Below are 19,582 nucleotides of genomic sequence, written 5' to 3'. Positions count from 1 at the left end.
GCATTTTTTATCCTAGTCATAGTATTGTAACCATCATAAAAGAGATTAAACAAATATATTGAATTAATAAATGAGTGTTACTGTCAGCTTCATACTCAAGAAAAGCGGCCACTTGAGACATTCGTCAGACACAATCTAGACCATAGAGCTCTTCTGCGCATAATCACGTGACTACTATTAGGAGGCATTATACGAACACTATATATGCGCAAGAGAACAATGGGATCTATTGTTTGGGAAAACAATTGAACCTCTTAAAAAGAACCAACGAGAGAGCAGTATGACGTCGCACCCAGACACCGTAATAATAAATTAACGTTGGTCTAATCGTTAGCAGTTCAGCTCCCGGGCTCACTGTAACCATAGAGATGTGTCTGTCCTCTGCTTCTATCGACGACACGCTTGTTAAAGACTCCTTTGAGTATATCGATTCGAGCGACTGAATGGAGAGGCTTGGATGCGATTTTGTGAGGGTAGTGGACATCCAGGGTGTGTATCATGGGGACAGGTCACTCAATTTATCATGGACCAGAGCTTTTTTGTATCAAAATTGATGACAACATTGTTGTAGAAATTTTGGGAAAACCCCCAGTCTTGCGACAATGTTTACCGCTTCATGCCACATAACCATAGCTCTTTGGACCCAGACCTATAATCTATGATCGCATCTCCAGCTCGTCTTTGAACCGTCCCGGGTACCTGCCGCGTGGAAGGGATGCCTTTCCAGGGCTCAAGGTATAGATGGGCAAGCCCGTACCCATGTTCAGCACGCGAAAATTTTGCAGCAGGAGGATACCTGGCCGGTAGAAGTGGATCCGAACTTTGGCCGTGGTGCATATGGCCTCGAAGATGTACCTTTGACTGGAAAGTTCCCTAACAAACGTGACGAAAGGACTATAAACATCCATATCTCATCCCCTGCAAGTACGAGGCGATGGATTTTCACGGTTTCGTCCTCGTGATACAAACCTCGGGATGATTGGCATTTGCTTTGAATGAGACCAAACGTCATACAGACGACTTGGCCCATTCGGGTGGATTGGTCACGTGACATTGCCCGTTTTTATACTAAGGACGCCGACATTATCCGTCTAGACGAACTTGGGCAAACATTTTGTAGTTCGTCTGGTTATGCGTCTCAAGTATAAAGACGGGCATAAGACGCATTATGCGTATAGACGAACTACCTTTCGTAGTGCTTCGTTTAAGACGTATTTCGAAGGAAAGTTCGTCAAACGTTCAACAAGAGGCACGAGCAGGTACTAAGAAAAACCATGCAACTGAAAAGAAAAGGAAATAGTAGTAATTATAATAAATGAGGCGAAGAAAGAAATCTTGAGTCCATTTTAATACCCACGAGTGATCCAGGATAGATAAAGCACCAAGTTTCAATGATTAATTGTAGCGGATGAATCTGCGACAGAGGACTTATGAAACTGTGAAATGAGATTTACTAACTTAGGCTAACTTCTCTATCAAACATCAACTACCACTAAACATTTAACTGATTACTTTCTGAATTTCTTTCTAAGGTCAATGCGCTCGTAACAACCGATACGTCACATTTCTAACGCCAGTTAACGGATTTTACCTTGAAGGCCACGTGTTTTTAAATCTATTGAGTCTAATTTAATTAATCCCCAAGAGTGATCCAGGACAGATGAACCTCCTAGCTTCAATGATTAATTGTAGCGGATGAATCTCCGTCAGAGGACGTATGAAACTGTGAAATGAGATTAAAAAGGGAAACGAAACATAAAGAGCTTTGCAGTCATCTGTAACATAATTAAACAATAGAAAACGTTTTCCGTGTTTTCATAGCCTGATATAAACACGAGAGGGGTTGGGAGAATTCGAGACAGTTATGCAAATCCGAGACTTCGTCTCGGGTTTGCATAACTCAGTGATAACTGGCGAGAATTCTCCCAACCCCTCTCGTGTTTATATCAGGCTATGCAAACACAGGAAAAAAATTTTCTATTGCTTTTATAAAATAACATTCCCGAGAAAAAACGCAACTCTTTGTTATGGCACTGATAAAAAGAGAAATTCTTACCAGTCGCAAAGTCTTGTACACGAAGTCTTGCACGCGTAATCAGTTCTTATTTTGCAAAAAGATGCTTTCCAAAATACGGATTTTTCGAGCTTAAAATTTCAGCTTAAGCTAAGAAAATTGATATGGCTTGTTTGTAAAGATTTTCCAAGTTTCAACCTACGAAGGAATGGGTAAATAAAGTAAACTTGTCGAGTTTTGAAGTAGAAAACTTTTTCAAATTTGTGCTTGCGTGATTAGCGCGCGAAAAGCAAAACAATTCTTGACGCCACAACCATGTTTACATACTCCCATGCAAACACTCGTCTTAGCCAATCAGAACGCGCGTACTATATATAATTGAAACTTGAACCTGATTTGCCAGAACTTTTAAATACGTTAACACTAATTAATGTTAATAAAGACGTCAACTGAAATTATTAAACGACAACAATATATCGGCCGAATGTATTTTCGTCTCTAGTTTTTAAGCAACGGTCTGGTGGGGAGTTGTTCTTTCCACATGCCCTCCACTATGGCAGCTGCTGCAGCCGAGGTTGCTGTTTTTCTGTGCTGGCAGCCGAGGTTGCTGTTTCTCTGTGCTAGCACTGGTGCTAGGGTTTGTTATGTGGGGAGCTTGGCTAAACTGCATTGTAACTGCTCTTGAAGGTAAAAAACGTACAGAGGTCGGGGGCGGACGGAGGATTTTGTGATAGAGGGGGTCTAGAGATATAGTATACAGTGGCAATATATCGCGCCCATGAGGACTGCGAACGGCGCACGTTCAGAAACAATTTGCTGCAGAATATTCTCCTCAACAAACACAGGCAGCCTCCCATCCTGCATGGCCACTTCATTATTGAAGTTCAGCAAATATTGTTGCTAGTATATTGTCTCTGTCGACTGTTAAGTAATTTGTTTCTCCTTCAATGGTGTCTTCTGAGCTTGTGACTTCTAAGGGTCTGCCAGTTACTATCTCCTTCAGTAGGTATTTGAGCACCTCTACAGGGTCACTCAACTCTCGCTTTTTAGCACCCCTGATAATTGATTTAATGTTTAATGAACTCGATTGTGACTGATTCTCATTGGCATTGAGTGTTGAACTTACGTCTGAGTTCGAGGATTCAGTTCCATTCGCTGAGTTTTGAAGAGACAACCTACTCCATCTGGAGCATCAGTCAAGTATATGAACAAGCCATCTCCACCCATTGGATCACCTGTGTCTTCAACAGCAAAAGGAGAAACTAAAAGTTTTTTTATCACTAGGATCCATGAAAGAATCAAGTAGCTCCCCTGGCAGTCTAAGATGTACCGATCCAGACAGAGCAGCAATTGATTTGAGTAGAAGCTTAGCATCAATGTCTTTTCCTGCAGGGAGATTTGGTCTTATTAGGGTGCCGCCACTATATTCTTCACGATTTTAAAATACATTCTCTCCACATAACCTGGTAGTAAACGTGATATTTCGTTGTGAAGTGTTTTGGTATCCCTTTCTATTGATGTCAAACCCGAAATGATTCAGGGGCACCCAACGATGGTTTACTCATAAATAGCGTATTACGAAAGTGCGACATTTTCTCAGTGATTCCTCTCGCCTTCACATTTTTGAATCCGAAAATTTTAGGTTCCCCTTTTCAACGAAAAATAGCCTAGCTTGGATAAGTAGAATGTGAAAATTAAACTTCAAAAAATCGTAGGGAATTTATAAGCTTCGAAAATTGTACACGAATGGAACGGTCATCTAAAAATTTTTAGCCGTCCTCAAGTAATAGAAAATTCTAGGCAATATTTGCTTCTCCGAAAAGATATTTTACAGAAAACAGTCGTTGGGTGCCCCTGATGATGCTACCTGATCTTTCCAATTTAGCTTTCTCGGATTTTGTTGGTAATTTCTCTCTTCCCACTTCCAAGCTGATTACAATATCTTTCGAGACTGTTTTAGACGTCAATGGTCTCCTAACTGTGCGTCTTACGTTAGGATACGGTCGGAAAGTATTGGATCTTTCATACCTTTCTGTTGCAGCATTCCTGCTTGACCTTGCTGAAACTTTTGGGAATCGCCTTCGTAACCCCTCCAAAGCAGTCGCTACTTGCAGCTCGTTTGAACACATTGATGCCGTTGTTGGCCTTTGTTCAACTAGCGAAACAAGGTGTTGGATGTGGCTGATTGCAGTGCTGGCAATGGGAAGAACAGAAGTAGGATCGTTGTTGGAATTGTCAATTTGTCTTTTGTGTCTAAACTCATTGAAAGGGCTGCTTTTAATCAGATTCATGGTCACCTGGTTCGTAATAATTTATACCCAGTTGCGCAGTCTGCTTATAGAAGAAATCACAGCACTGAAACAGCACTTTTGAAAGTAATGAACGATATTCTGTTAAATATGAACAAGCAGCACGTTACTATCCTTGTATTGCTTGATCTCAGTGCTGCTTTCGATACCGTTGATCACAGCATTCTCCTTAACAGATTATCGTCAAAACTTGGTTTGAATGGCACTGCCCTTGCCTGGTTTCGATCTTATTTGTCTGGCCGTTCCCAGCGAGTGTCTGTTCGGGGAACTGTATCTGATAAGTTTGACCTGCGGTATGGTGTTCCTCAAGGCTCGTGTCTTGGCCCACTTCTCTTTACAGTTTATGCAAGCGCACTGTTTGATGTCGTGGAGAAGCACCTCCCAACTGTCCATTGTTACACCGATGACTCTCAGTTATACATCTCGTTTAGTCCCAAGGCGCACTCTGGCCAGGCTGATGCAGTTGCTTCTATTGAACATTGCATTCAAGACATCAGGCAGTGGATGTCTCAAGACAAGTTGCTCATGAATGATACCAAAACGGAACTTCTTTTGATCGGCACCAGACAGCAACTCGCTAAAATCACAGTTGATGGCATAACTGTTGGACACTCTGTCATTGCCCCACAATCTCCCGTTCGGAACCTGGGTGTGTGGTTAGATTCTAACCTATCAATGGGCGATCACATAACGAAAACAAGCTCTGCAGCATTCTATTATTTGTACAATATCAGGAGGATAAGGAAATATCTCAGCAAAGAATGTACTGAAACTCTGATACATGCCTTTATTTCTAGCCGCCTTGACTATTGCAATAGCCTCTTATATGGCTTACCTGCGTATCAGATTCAAAAACTGCAAAGAGTCCAGAACTCTGCTGCACGTCTTCTATTTCACGAAAGTAAATTTTGTCATATTACACCATTGCTCAGAGCCCTACACTGGTTACCCGTAGCATATCGAATTGTTTTTAAAATTTTATTGTTAACTTTTAAGGCCATTCATAAACTTGCTCCGACTTACATTTCCGAACTTGTATCACCGAAAGACACGGGGGGTAGGTACTATCTTAGATCAAATGACGGCAAACTTCTTAACATTCCACCATGCAATTCTCTTTCCACGCTTGGTGATCGATCTTTTTATATGGCTGCCCCTAAATTATGGAACGATCTTCCCTTTTTTATTAGAAATATATCTTCAGTTGATGCTTTCAAGAAGGCTCTTAAAACTCATTTATTTCAGAAGGCGTTTCCCAGCTAATTTATTGTTTTTATTCTCTTTATTAAGAAGGATTTGTTTATAGGATTTTAAAGATTAATTTTTATTTTTAAATTGTTACTTTTACTAATTTTCAGGAACGATCTGTAAATTTTGTTTTTGGAATATGTACTAGGATTTTAGGATTTTGTTGAGTCATTGTTATGCGCAGATGAAAATTTCTTTCCCTGGATTGATATTTGCGCAATACAAATCAATAAATATTATATATATTATTATTGATGGCGCCATGTTTGTTTCAGAAAGCACATGGCAACATGCAACAGCTTCGCCGAAGAGGCTTATGGGACATTTGCCAAAACTACGAAAACATAATTATGACTAACAAAAAGATAATTCTCGAACGTAAAAAATTAAATTATGATCGTATTAAGAGAAGCATACCACAAAATCAATTAATTCTCCAAAAAAAGTAATTATAGCACACACAAAATACTAATCCGCAACCGTAAATTATTTGAGTAATGGGCAAAAATAATTTCATAAGCATAATAACAATGATGGCACACACAAAAAAATAATTCCTGGTGAGAAAAAAATAATTGTGACGAATGGAAAAGTTCAAAAGGACACGAATAATTACAGGCATAGGTAAAAATAATTACAAACAGACAAAATATTAATAGTAGGTACTCATCAAACTAATTCATTAACAAGAAAAAATTAATTATGCAATTTTGACCAGAACGGGCCTTCATATAACTGCTATCACGGCAGGACCTAAGAACAATGACGAGAACGGTGACAATGCAAAAACACAGGTCTTATGCGGGTACGGGAGAAAGGGGTTACATGACGACAAAGCGGGAAGTCTGAGTTGAAATCTGGCCAAATATCAACTATCAAGAATTCAACTGTTAACCACCTAATCTTGTCATGATTTACTAAGTGTCAGAAAATAAAGTCGGAGTTAATCCTCGGACGTACAAGCATGATACAACCCATAGTACAAGAGGTGGGGACCCTCCCGACGCGAGAAATTTTAATCAAGTTTTTCATGAAGTCTTCACTTTTTGCTACAAATTGCCGTAAGTTCTTGCAGGCGCTTCACTGGCCTGGGACGAGGCTCCTTAACGGAGAATAGGAAAAATAACTGGGAAACGGGCCGCTTGCCGATTTTTTCGCCCCGTTCCCTAGTTATTTACCTTATTCCCCTCTAAGGAGCCTGGTCCCAGGCTAGGGCTTTGGAGGGGTGGGGAGCGTTGAGACACCCAGAAAACCCTAGTTAACACAAGAAAACTGAGAGTATAGATTATTATGGCAAACCTTGGGTGCCAGGGTAGGCAGAGCCTGTCCTATAGAGTAGCATAGACTCTAATGGTATCATTATGATGGAGCAGGAGAAGGGTGCCCTTACGGAAGGACAATACGTGCGAAGGTAAGATAGCATCATCATGGAGAGATCCCGAACACTTCCTTGCCACCAAAACTCTTTCTTTGATCCATCGCACAGTGAAACATGGTCTTTGATGACCAAACATTGTTATTTGGAAGTGCAGGACCTAAAAACAGGAATTGAAAAGTAAACACCCTGAAGCCAAGCGGTCCTTATGTTTATAAATTGTGATAACAGTGTAACCATGATATGTTAAGGTGGCAAAGACAAAGTGAAAGGGAGGGAGGAAAGGAAAATTGGGTAGAGAACAACCTGGCTTGAAGAGGAAACGCTTCTCTGACTAGAATTTAGCATACACAGGCTCGTAAGTGGAGAATTACACAAAGTTGGAAGGAGCAAGGTACTTTCAAGTAACGATTTATCCGGGATGGGAAATCACAAAAAACTTTATCATGCTATTGGCAGTAAAAGTAGAATTGACATACAGGATGTTACACAATACTTGACTACAGTAACGATCTGACAACTCAATCATTCATTGCAAGGCTCATTAATCCCAGTTAATTGCTTAAAACTATCAATCGAGTTAATGGTTTCGCATAAAAGCGCTCTGCGAGATACGTATTTACTTGTTGGAATGGTAATGGCAATAATAATGATATTTATATAACGAATTTCCTACATACAGGGGACAGAGTTGATCGGCCGCTGGAGAGAGGTGTTCGCTGTGCGGAGGTTAAAGTAACCGCAGATAGTATGTGGTCATTGCATGGACGTGAACGTTCACTCATAGAGGTTGGATTGTAATCGCGAAACCGCAATGGTTCGCAATCGAATACACCGCGATCGCGTATTTCTTTTCCTTATGTTTTTTTAATCCCTATTTTTTCCGGGACATTTACATGTATCACACCAATCACACGAGAAAAAGAAAGAAAACTCTGTAAAACAAGTTTGACTATGCTCGTGTTTACGAGAATCTCACTCTGACTGCATAATATATATTTGGAACCTCATGTAACAAGAATTGAAGCTAGCTAGTGTGAACCTGCTCACCTGCCTGCTATTGAGTTCACGGTTACCGTCATTTTTCAGGCATTTCTGCATGTGCACCATTTTCCGAAATACCGATGAGTATAGGAGTAATATAAAAACGCTTGAAAACACTTTAATTTATAACATAAAATATATTGGAAGTCACTGTTATGTTACAATTGGCTTATGCATCTAGCTGTGCATACACAGAGTTATGATGCACTCGGAAAGTTTGGAGAGCACCGTCAAGCAGCTATAGTTACTCGAGCAACTCTTACACTTCTTCCGTGCTCTTCAAACTTTTCGCGTGCTCATAACTTGATATACGCACGCGCTAAAACATGAACAAATTGTCAAGTACACGCTTGAAAATACAAACTGGTCTTAACATTACATTACCAAACAGGAAACTGGTCCTAAATCAACTTCAGGAACACCATTTCTAAATCCGACCCCAAATTTAACTCCGGCTCTAGCGGCAAATGGGCCTGCCCTTGCTTCTCCAGCATATGCCCCTGCGCGTCTCTTGGTGTTTTTTCTTCCATTTTATGGAGATGTAAACTGAAGCTACTGAAAAATGGGAACTTAAAAAAGCCTTTAATCGATTTATCTCGAAATATAATACACATGAATTACACGACCCATATTTTCCTAAAGGTGTTTTAAATACGAACCGACACTATAGTAAATGTGAGAGGCAAAAACAGTATTAATATGAATGAATCTGAAGTATACTCGAGTCTGGTAGTTCATGCAACACGAACTTTTATTGCGAGCCTTTAAAACACGTGCTATTTCGCAAGATTTGTATATATGTACATTATTTTCTCATAGGAATTAAACAGTCTGACTCCTGCACCTTCTGTGGAGAAGCAACGGAAAACCTGGAACACTTATTTTGGAGCTGTAAATATTCTAGCGCCTTTTGGAAAGACTGCTATCAATGGATAATGCAAAACACCTCCAAAGTAGAAAAATTCAACCTTTCAGAAGCTCTCTTATTTGGCTTAATTAACGCGCAAAAGATTTATTACTGCACCATCTACTGCTTATTATCAGGCATTATATCCTGACATCTGTAAACAAAAAGAGATACGCGCCCAAATGTCCAAATGTACATACAAATAGTTCAACTCACTGTGGAAATAGAAAGGCAAATTGCAAAAGACCATAAATCTTTAGACAATTTTAAAAAGAAATGCCGTCTCGATTAAAAACCTCCTCTCTTAAAAACGAATGTACTATTCTGTGGAAGTGAACTGTAGGCGCGGCTCTGTAGATTAAAAGATTTAATACTTTAACTGTCCTGTTTAAGTTTTCTGTCTGTTTGCTTGTTTGTTCGTTTTTTTTTTTAAGCCATTGTGGATACGTGTGCGTATAGATGTGCAATAATTAATCAATTAGCAAATATAGTTTTCGTCAGTTACCTTCCTTTGTTATGTTAAAAAATAAATGAATAAAAGAGTTACTGATTTTTCATGTATGAGGGTAAAGATTATTTTAAATTGTAATTTTCAATAACTTTTGTAATTGTAATTTTGCTACTTTTTTTGTTGTAATTTACGTTGTATCTCCTGTTTGAGGAGACCCAGATTGTATCCACGTCTGTTACGGTTTTATGCTTGTGTTCGTTACAACGTAGTTTGAACGTCTCATTTGAGGAACATATACGTTGTATTCTCAGGGCGAGGCTGAATGGAAAAGCTCATTTAGTGTGTAAGGGGCCGGGTGACATGATGAGCCTAAAAGGTACTGATGTTCGGCTGTAGGTTTAGTATAAAGAGCAATTTCAATGATCAATACTATCATTGAGGGACACCTTGACGTAGAGAAAGGAGAAAGATTTGAATGAGCAGTTTGATATAAATTGAATAGTGGGATGAAGGGTATTTAAGGAGGAGCCGTGATGGAATAATACGTTTATAGTGAGAAAGAATTTGTGAAGGTCGCAAAGATTCTGTGTATATAGTGGATGTAACATGATGTAGAGACCAGAAGTGACTGCAGGTGCCAATCATACCCTTATCGTTCTCTCGTCCTACTGTGTTTAATTCTATACCACTCGTTTTCTTTTCGACAACTACTAACAAGCCGGAATTCCGCGACTCGAGGACTTTCTGTTTCGCAACCAGAGCTCTCGCATAGTGTTACTAAACAAAGCGACAACAGTTTTCAGTGGTCAGTACAGTCATCGACAATAGCTCTCGACCAATCAGCGGGCGAGAAATCTCCAAGTCATTGTAAAAAATTGATTGTAACTAATTATTTTATCATGTTAGCCAAAGGGAGTTGTAACAAAACAGTCATTTCTTTAGGTTCCTTAGGTTCCGTAGGTTACGTAGGTTCCGTAGGTTCCGCCGGTTCCGCAGGTTCCGCGGTTGCGCGGTCTGCAGTTCTGCAGATTAGTGTTACCCCTATATGTAGTGCGTCTCGTCGTCTTGTTAATATCCAAGGACTGTGAATAGTGTTTCGATATCGTTTAGCTGGCACAAAAACTTCGGAGGAGTTGTAAAGCAGCAAAATTTTCTGCCATTATAAAAAGTTAGTCGCGGGTGGAAAGGCGAACTCGAGCGAATTTTTAACTCATATTAAGGATCACGGTAAAAAATACGCTGTGGCTGTATGGCCCGGAAACCGGTCAAGGTTTTCAAAACACTAAATGACCGGCAGTACGGTATTTTCAATGATGGAATTTGACTTATCTAAGAATTCCAGCCAATCCAAACTATCATAGGTCGATTAAGACAGGTCAAGCCATCCTGAAATGCTTTATAGATCTCAAGTCTAGCGTTTGGTTTACGCCGGGCTCAGAAAACGAAACCATGTTTTGTACCACTTAGAACTTTTTTCAGGTCGACGACCAGTCAAGATTTTCAAAACACTTAATGACCGTGGGCAGTCCTATATTCTCAGTAAATTTGTCAAATCGAAAAAATCCATTTAATCTAAACTATCATATGTCGATTAAGAAAAGTCAAGCGATCCTGAAACGCTTTATGGATCTCAAATTTGGTGTTTGGTTTACGCTAGGCTCAGAAAACGAAACCATGTTTTGTGACACTTAGAACTTTTTTCCTCTTTCCGCGTTCCTTTTCCTCTTTCCTCTTTCCCGACTTATCTAGGAACGAAAGATCGAAGCGAATATGTTAGCAGGGTCAACTGCCGGTCTCAGGGTCGCTTGGCTTTTCTTAATCGACATATGATAGTTTAGAATAAATGGATTTTTTCGATTTGACAAATTTATTGAGAAGGACAGCCGGTCATTTAGTGTTTTAAAAATCTTGACCGGTCGTCGACCTGAAAAAAGTTCTAAGTGTCACAGAACATGGTTTCGTTTTCTGAGCCCAGCGTAAACGAAAGGCTAAACTTGAGATCCATAAAGCGTTGCAGAATCACTTCACGTTTCTCAATCAACATATGATAGTTTAGATAAGCTGGTTTTTTCGATTTGTGAAAAGACAAGACTGCCGGTCAGTTAGCTCTTGAAAACCTTGACAGGTTACTGGCCATATAGTCACAGCGTAAAAAAGAACAATACATACAACAAATTGAATCTACAAAATCGAAACTATTTAACCGTAGAGTTCCAATAATTGCGTCAATATTCTGAGAAACGTAATGCCTCAATACACTACGAAAAAGGATTTCCTTCGCTATAATATTTTCACGTCGTACTACGCGTGTATGAATACAAGAAAATCAAGGGCCTTGATTCGGGGAAAATTACATTATTACCAAAAAGCCCGAACGTGATCAACTACGCGCATCACCTCAATCATCGCCGAAAATGAACAACATGCTCATTACGAGTCTCATTTGCATACAATGAAAGTCGTCACGCTTCTTATTCCCAGTTTCCACGGTCCCCGCTAGGAACGCCTGGGAGCCCAACCTCCCTTTTGTGTCCTAAATACGAAGAAGAAAAACGGCTTGCATATTATGACTCGGTGCTAGGCAACCTCGAGTAATAAGAACTGCACTATTAACGATCATTACCTACCTTCCTACCTCTTCCCTAATTCACGTTAACGATGGCATCTCACTCTTCCCCAGAATCCTCTTCTTTCAATTTAGCACACCCCCGTTATACAACTGAATGAGTTCAAAGTTTAATTTCCAAATATTTTTTTTTTTTTTTTACAATTGTCACGATTTCGGCTACTGGCGATTTTGAAAATTTGAAATTCTCTAGTGGATATAAAACGTTCTTGGAAATCTAGATTCTCAACAAATAGTTTATTGCGACTCATGTTAGAGCAAAGACCAGCAGTAACCAATGGCTAGGAAGTTGGGGCGAACATGTGCGTTTACTTTAAAGGCGGGATTGATTTTGAGAGCTGCTTTAATACCAAGAGAAGGAATCACGGCCGATCATAGCGAGCGTGGAATTGAATTGAACAACACAGTAAACAAGGTTCCCATAGAATCCAACTTTATTTATTCAAGATTGCTTAGATACAAGTAGCCCACGAACGGTGACGGGATCGAGGAGACTCGACTGTATTCGCATATTATTGGTTTTCACATGACTTCACTAAAATTCAAACTAAAAAACTATAGATCCTACCGTTATTTTACTTTCACGATGCATTAGAGCAGCTGAACACTAATTTTCATACAAATTTTCGCTTCAAAAGGGTTCTTGGTTTTGTGGTAGAGTCACAGGTAGCCCAAGCTCACTATGAGAGCCCTGAACAACATTATCCTACTTAGCTAATTAATTATTCATACAGCGACAAAATTATAAGACGTTGTATGGAGAAATATTCTTTGCTCACTAAATTAGCAAAATGTACATTGAATATCGCTTTGAAGCTTACCTTTAGCGTCTTCTTGTTTTTCTTTTTATTCTGACTGTATTTCACACCTCCTAGGCACTGTTTAAGGCCTTTTTTGGAGCGACAGTTTTTCACCCAGATGACTGTCGTAAACACCAGCATGCCGTCTCCATACAAATCTCTATAAGTTTGGGTAAAATATTTCTTCGGATATCTCGTATACGACCTGAATCTTGGCGAGGGTCTTTGTATATGTACCTCCTTTCATTTCCCAGCTTCTGAACTTTATCTATTGCACGGTTTTGATTTTTATCTTGATCTATTTTGAATGGCGTGACACTGAAAACCAGCAATAGCAAAGCTCAAAGGGAAATGCGCAGTCATGACTGCACGAACGCTTATGTCCCTTATTATTCAATCGGTTAATCGGCATTCCGTGTTCCATGACCAGAGATGCAATAGTGAATCTTGAAAAAAGTTAGTTTAAAGCAAGCTTTATGATCACAAAAACATGCATTCTTTCTAAATCATATCAAATGTCCGATTGTTCAAAGTTAAAAAATTTATTCCATTAGAAAACTTTTAACACCGGGAGGTAAATTACAACATGTAACGCAAGTCATGACATTATGGCGATAGCTATCATTAACTTTGGCGTATAAAATTTGTTTATCACCTGTTTTCTACCACAGCAAGGCATACTAGACCTTGAAAGATGGTACGAATGACTGATCAAATTTGTAAACTCTTGAAACTCTTTACAAGAGTTTGAGATCACTCGCTCAGATTAGCCTTACTCGTTTTTCATGCAAAATGTTTATTTCCAAAAGATAACAGGTTGTTCCTAAAAAAAGAGCTGAAATCATTGTTTCCTTTCAGATCAACCTTGTATGGTCCCCTTGACGATCAAAAACCACTCGAAAAACAAGCCTTTTGATTGAAAAGTATAAACAATACTTATTATCACATATCACACGACAAAGTTATTACAAATTACGACAGCTTTTTTATTACAAATTATGACAAAGTTCTTACAAATTGCGACAGGTATTACAAATCACGACAAAATAATTACAAATTGCGACACCATTACAAATTATGACAATTACTAATAGCGGAGCTCCACGCGCGCGCATGCTGCCTTTGTTTTAACATCTAAATTATTAAAATGGTTAGACATTCTAGTCTTCTCGGGTAAGGAAGGAGGAACCGCAGGTCCCGTCTCACAGCTCTTTCACTGTTCTGACTCTTGTGGGACGTAAAATATCCCACACTGCTGTTCGTAAAGAGTTGGGGGCGTAAACCCCGTTGGTGTGGTACAAACATTCATGGATTGGGTGGCTAATGAAGGGGTTGACATCAGTTGGGACGCAGTCCTGTTTCATCCCCTGTCACCGTGTTGAGTCATAATGTCGGGTCTCAATAAAGAAAAATAGAGCCTTTAGTTGGCTCTCTTTCTTTCTTTTTTGCAGGTACCGCTGGTGATTCGCTTACTTATCATCGTGGAATGTCATTTACCACCAAGGATCGTGATAATGACCAGTTGCTAGCCTGCGTAGCATGGCAGTTTTGTCGAGCCGGGAGCACGAGCGGCGAAACCGCGAAATTCGCGCGCGAAGTGCGCGAGAACGAGCGTTTAGCGCGCCCAACCAAAACCGCCATGCTACGCAGGCTAACCAGTTGCCTGACAACTGTGCCTTGAGATTTAAAGGCGCCTGGTGGTACCACGGTTGTCACTACTCCAACCTGAATGGTCTGTACCGCCCCTGGAAGATTGATGATAGAGTAATTTCCTGGTACTGCTGGAAGAAAGCATTTCACAGCGCAAAGAGATCGGAGATGAAGATACGTCCGAAAGGTTTTTTAGATATTTTTGTGCTTCGTGTCTCTGGAAGGTTTTAAAACTGTACCAATGACGGGGAAGTAGACATGCCGTACACAACAGTTTAGAAATTATCACACAAATTTGTTGGAAAACGTCACTTTCATGCTTCCTTAGTTAAATTGTAACTGTAAAAAGAGGCGTAATAAAACAAGGATCAATAGCTTGACATTGTTTCATTGCAGAAAGTGAGAGACAGATTACATTTTCACTTTTATATTTATAAACTGGTTCTTGTTACAGCCCATTGTACTAGTTTTTTTTTTTTTTTGTCCTATTTTCCTTTCTCAATTTTTCGTCAGCTCCCTACTAACTGAACGCCTGGAACAGGATATGTGTGACGTGACTCTGTCCCAGAGTAGTCGCTCGAAGATTGGAAGTCGCACCATCCTCGGGTTGTAGCCTTGTCGAGCGAATTAAACTTGTGTTATAGCCTGTGCTTCTTCGCGTGCTACTACTTACTATGCACTATAAGGGAATTCGAAGTTTCTGGTCAATGGATCAAATCCTATGGTGTGTCTACAGATATTCCAACGAAATACATCAAGCACCGCTTTCTTGCGATAGTTCTTTGCGAGTACTGAAGAAATGGCTATTGGATAAATATAAATGCAATTTTTGCATTTTTCTTAGTTTGTACGGAAGAAAAAGATTTGCGAATAACTCATTCTGAATAAATCAAACAGAGAGGAAAATTTACGCCGACTAGTGTAGTGTTAGACGTTTTGGCCTGGTGCAAGTTTGAGCACAAAGAATAGCCAGCGGAAAGAGCGTTATTTTGAGGCGTTTTTTAGGCGGCGGAGGCAAGCGCGAGGGTGGTACAGAGCGCAAGCCACGTGCGACGGGAAGAGAGCCCTTCCTGGTGGTTGAGCTTTGATAATCACGTGTTGCATCATTGTAACTTACGTCTCTTTATGTGCTGTTCGGCGACAGCAGGAAATAGTGGGTGTTCCAGGGACAAAACTACAACCCAGTCGAAAAAACTTCACAAACTTCCGTTTTCGGGAGCATGCACATTGCAGCCACCTCGCCACTTTGCAGTGTTGTTGAAAAGCGCAGTTTGGGAAAGCGTATATGTTATAAATAGCACACTGCGAAGCCATTGTATTCCCCAACCAATCATTCTCACCACCCAGAACAAATGTTTGAGCACCCTACTCCCCATCGCCTTTTAAAATTGTCGCCAAGTTATCTTGGATTTCATCAGCGGTTCTTGATACTTAAAACCAAACGGAAATTCTATAAGTATTCTCAAGGAGATTTGCTATCTTCAACAAGTATTCCTTTCTACACAACTGACATAAAATGGCCTTCATTTCTAAAAGTTTATTCATTTCTCGATGTAATTAAAAGACAAATAATATAATTTAAGGCAGTACTACTATCCCACATATTATTAGGTCAATAAGTTATGATGTCTAAATTTGAAATGGAAAGTTTATATTGTTAAAAGGATGCATTATTTCAAAACGGAAGACCTTCGTCAACCAGAACATCTTTTTTATCCTACCTACTTAAATTTATCTTACTACTTGTTAAAATAGTCTAAAAGGTTCTAATGCCCAAAAGTAGTACATTGCGAACAGATCTTGGACATCTAAAGAGGGTTCTAGGCTTAACTGTAACAATTACATTACTGGGCTAATACAGAGGTATATGTCGATCTATAAGAGTAACGTTGATGACGGATAATGTGAGTAATTTTGAAAGGAACTGAGTTACAGTCGCCTTTTAACGAAATTGTGAAAAGAAATAAAGCAAAAATAACATACCTCGTTGGTACCTAATTTCGTCATTTTGGTGAGACAGTATTTCGCGGGGTTTTTATTTTCGCGATTTCAATATGCAAATGTGAAAAAAGGCATTAAATTTCGCAATTCAAGGATCTTAAAGTTTCTCAACTTCATTTTAGTTTTCTGACTTGTATAGTTCTAGATAAACTGGAGTACGCAAAACACATATTTCACAAATTAACTTTAAGGTAAGCAGGGTATCTTTGCAAATTAACGAACGTTATTTCACAACAGAAGATACAAAATGGAAAGAAAAAAAAAAGTGTATTTGTCGATATATCTCCTGTGTATTAATTTTGTTTCTGTGATTTGAATTTTCTATATGGGTACTAAATTTCGCGTGTTTATTTCATTCGCGGGTCTTTAATTTCGCGATTTTTTAACAATCGCGAAAAATGCGAAATTAAAGACACGCGAAGTTAAGTACCAATCAGGTATGTTACCCTCGCCGAGAGATTGAATTTACTTATCACACTCTCAAAATAATGTTATTGATAAAATTTCTATGAATTTATGTAATTTTATAAAGGAGTTTATAATCGGTTTCCCAATGATTCTCAGAGGTGAAATCGTTCCTCCACTTTCTCCGCAACCATTTTAGCGATGGACAATGAGGAGGTAGCCCCTGGAGAAGGCGCATTTCTCGCGTGCAGGACTCGGCTCCCTATGTCCCCGGTACCTCCATCAAATACGAAGTCATCAACTAAATTGCCATCACTGTCCATGGCCTGGGCACGAACTCCTGCAGGACCCCTGATTGGTTAAAAATATCTGTATCAATGTTGTTATGGGATCTTTTAGGATGAGCATTTTTTTTAACTACTCTCAGCCGTGTTATGATAGTGGGGCCAACTAATAGTGTAGTATACTATCGTCACAGTACATGTTTTTGAACTACAGCTGTAGGCCTCGCTTTGAAAGTGAAGTTTGTGCAATAAGCTAAGAAAAGGCCTATCTATTACCACGGAAACTGGTGACGAGTTTCAAAACAAACAACGGGACATGACGGCACCGATGGACAATGAGGACAATGACGGCAGCGAAAACGTCGCTAAAAAATGAATTTGCGTCCTTTCAAACTTTATTGCGTTATTTTGGACGCGCTTAATTTGTCAAATGTAGGCGATTTTCCTTGGATGTTGGAGTTGAATTGTTAAGAACTTTATCCAGGTTCAAAAGAGAAAGGAAAACTCGTGGTTGTAGGCTCACGTCCTCTTTAAAACGTCGCATCAGGAGATTTTACGTCGGAGTCGTAAATTTACTATAAAAAGTGTGATGCACGTGCAATTGAATATTGACGTTGTCGTTGTCGCTGTCGTGGTGGTTGCTTAAGCTCCCAAATGACTCGATACTACTGCGTTGTCTATGAACATATTATTTTTAAGCCTTATGTTTAAGCGTCGTTTCAAAAAATCTGGTCTCATCGTCAGGTGCCTCATAGACCTAAAGACATTTTGATCGAAACACATCAAAGTGTTCCTCACCTCTCGACGTCCTCGACCTTTAGACTGGGTACATATCTCTGCAGTTGTTTGACTTGCGCAGATTTGACAATTCCACGGTAATATTCCCCAACACCAAACGTGAAATACTGAAACATCAGCTCTCTAAGACCCCTGAAAGACAACAATCAAAAGCGATTAACCACCTCTTTGCGTTTGTTTCGTTAGAAATGGCGCTGGGATGGTAAAGGTGCATGGTTAGTTTGGTAATTACACCTTAGTGCCAGTCGAGTCAGTCAACTTTTTTCCCTGCCAGACAGGAGCCTTTAGGAGCCTTTATCTGCAGCTTATATCAGTCTTAAGAAGGTGTTTTTACTTAGAGCTAATGATCTGCTCCAAACTACGTTTTGCTACCAAAACGCAAAATGTGAATCTTGGCCGCAAACGTCAGATAGTCTCATTCATCACATTAAGCCTTGGAACCTATGAAGTTTTTCAAGACTTAACGTCACCTCGTGGTCTCCCTTGATGGGCTTCCTCGCCATTAGCTTTTTAAAACTTTAATAATACTTTATGTTTTCTATTGTGGCGAAACAATAAACTTGAAACTTGAAACTTATTTTCTCTTTGCCTTCAGTGAGGCCTCATTAGGAGGGGGTCTTAATATCCCGTACCCTTGTAATTTTTTGACCAAATATCCCGTATCCCATAAATTCCGGTCACAAATATCTAGGAAATTAAAGTATCGGCCATTTTTCATATGTTACTTTCTACGATATATTTTTAATATTCGTTCACTGGCATTAAAACGTAAACTGGAAAAGTATGGTTTTCAAGGGGCTTATTGTGACAGTTGTTTAAACTGCTGTCATTCAAAATATGGTAGATATCAAGTGGAAAGTTAACAAATGTTGCCACCAAAATCACTTTTGTATACCAGTTAATATAATTAGCCTACCTGATGCCCTTAATTTCTACATATCGCCTGATACCAAAGTCCTTTCTCATTTTGTTCCTTTATTAGTTAGTTGCCGTCCTGAGCATTTGGTTAATTCATGTGTTCTGTGCAGTCCAGAGGCACAAATGGTACAACTTGTGTCAAACAGCATTTTATCAACAATTTACTTTCAAACTAGCAAAATCATGTCGGTAGCAACAACAATAAAACCGAGTAAGACTTACCGATCAGCTCATGTTTTTCCTGGAGAAGAGGTCTGGCAACTTCGAACTGATCCTGACTATCAATTGCAAATATCCGTCCCTTCGGAAACTCGGCCTCGGGCACATTTTGCTTGTACTGAAGTTTTATTTTGAAGTCAAAAATTCCGAGCTCCTTCGTTCGCTCCACAAGGCCGGATGACACTTTTAAACGTTCAACAAGTTTATCCTTTTATAATAATAATAATAATAATAATAATAATAATAATAATAATATAATAATAATAATAATAATGACTGTTTATTAAGACTCATTGCAGCAATATACAGAATGGCTGAATTACAGAGCTATTTACAAAACATATAATACTAAAATATAATACAATAAATCCAATAAATACTAGAAAAAATAATTGTTCAAGCCACTAGGTGTATATAGTTATGCGGACAAACGCTTGCGTGCGCTTGGTCCTACAGGTAGGACGCGTAAAGTGGCTAATGCCAGATCTAAGATTATAATTATGCACAACCTCCTCCTGTTTGGGGAGCATAAA

Source organism: Porites lutea, chromosome 7 (genome assembly GCF_958299795.1).
Source record: "Porites lutea chromosome 7, jaPorLute2.1, whole genome shotgun sequence".
NCBI lineage: Eukaryota > Metazoa > Cnidaria > Anthozoa > Scleractinia > Poritidae > Porites > Porites lutea.
Note: the sequence above shows the minus strand (reverse complement) of the source record.